The sequence below is a fragment of the Notamacropus eugenii genome, chromosome 1, assembly GCF_028372415.1.
Source record: "Notamacropus eugenii isolate mMacEug1 chromosome 1, mMacEug1.pri_v2, whole genome shotgun sequence".
Classification (NCBI taxonomy): Eukaryota; Metazoa; Chordata; class Mammalia; order Diprotodontia; family Macropodidae; genus Notamacropus; species Notamacropus eugenii.
In genome coordinates, this window is record NC_092872.1 from 33,228,305 (window position 1) to 33,230,174 (window position 1,870).

Consider the following 1,870-nt stretch of genomic DNA (forward strand, 5'->3'; position numbering starts at 1 on the left):
ATATAGAACTCAATACCCTTGAACTGATAACACATAGCTGTAATTCTTTTTTTCTGGGAATGCTGAGATCAATGGATCTTTTGAGCTTGGGAGTTCCGAGATTCAGTTTTCAGGGGCAATCAGGTGTTTGCAATAAGTCTGGAGCCAATATGGTGAGCCAGACTCCCAGAGAAGAGTGCTATCCTGCTATCTAAGGAAGAGAAAACTGATTCAAATTGGAAATTTAATAGGTCGAAGCTTCCATTCTAATTGAGTAGGGTCAGACACATAAGAGGCCACGGCACTTCCAGCCTGAGCAAGAAAGGGAAAGCATGTAAAAGCAAATTACACAACAGGAAGAAATAGGTATGTATTACAACAGTAAGATCATGGTTGAACTTAAACAGAAATATCTTAACATAAAGTGTAAGGCAAAAATCTGGATTTGACGATTACGTTGTGTAGAAATAGTGCTACAGGTACAGAGTCAGTATTCCCTGCTTCTCCTCCTCCTGACTTACCACTGTTTGCTCTCTCTGAGGAATAAGTGGGTCAGGAAGCCACGGCACTGCCATGGCATTCACAGACACCAGCAAGACACTTGTCAAGAATGAAGTGACCATTCACTGGATCCAGATCACCCTCACCAGCCACAATGTGAAAACACTCGAGAAAATGTGTGCTGACCCAATTAGAGGAGCCAAGAAAAGAACTTGAAATGAAAGGACCTGTTTGAATGCTTGCTAAGACACTTAAAATCACAAATAGAAACACTCTTTGTGGTGAAGGTTCAAAGACATGGGATCAGTTCCAACAACTTTTTTGATTTTTACAGTCCTTCTGAATTGTTAAACAGATCACTTCTATCAGCACTGAACCAGCTGTAGAAGTTGCCATTGCAGATGGCTAATCAATCATCTCGTTTAATAAATTGATTGCAAATATTTCAAAAACAAAAAAGAAATAGTGCTACATCTGGTATCAGAAGATCAGAGGTCTAACTCCACCTCTCCTCCTTTCAAACTGTGTGATCTTGGGCAAAATTGTTAATGTTTCTGGCACTTAGTTTTCCATCTTTAGTTGAGAGGGATTGAATTAGATTGTCCCTGTGGTGTCTTTATGCATTTAGGTCTGTGATGCTATGTTTTAAGTAGTGAGAAATCTCCCTTGAGATTTTTCAAAATAGAAAACCATCAGTCCTCAATAGTTAATACATTTTCTCTCCTGAAGGTAGAAAATTAGTCAAAGATAATAAAAATTATTTAACACACACACACATACACGCACACACACACATACACTTTTGGTAGAACTGTGAACTGGTGCAGCCGTTCTGGAAATCACTTTGGATTTTAGCTGAGAAAGTAATAAAATTGTTCATAGGCTTTAAGTCAGAGGTCCTGCTACGAAGAATAGACCCAAAGATGGTTAAATATAGAAAGATCTAGCATGAAGATACTTATAGAAGCACTTTTTAAAATAGGAACTAGGAGCAAATTATACATCAAGTGATTGTGGAATGGATAAAATTGAGATACATGTAACAAAACTACACCATAAAAAAACTATGAATGTGAAAGATAGTATGGAAAGGCATAAAGTTATGCAAAGTAAAATGAAAACAAGAAAGAAATACCAAGAGTGATTACTGCAATGTCAATGGAAAGAAAATAAAGGAAAATAGTGCTCCTTAATTATATTAAACAAGTTTTTTCCCTTTCCTCTACTAAATAATAAAATATAGCCCTTCCATATTTATAGGGAAGTATGGATGTAGAGCATTGCATACGCTGTCAGGGTCAAATGATGTTTTGATGAACTTTTTTTTTCCTGCTTTTTTCTCTCATGGTTATAAGGGGTGGTTTATTGATAGAAGGTTGGGGAAGTATAT

General features: G+C 36.9%; 1 pseudogene; it reads left to right on the forward strand.

Moving 5' to 3' along the window:
- Positions 1 to 552: 552 nt before the first annotated feature.
- On the forward strand, positions 553 to 889 carry LOC140499906 (small ribosomal subunit protein uS10-like; annotated as a pseudogene).
- Positions 890 to 1,870: the final 981 nt, after the last annotated feature.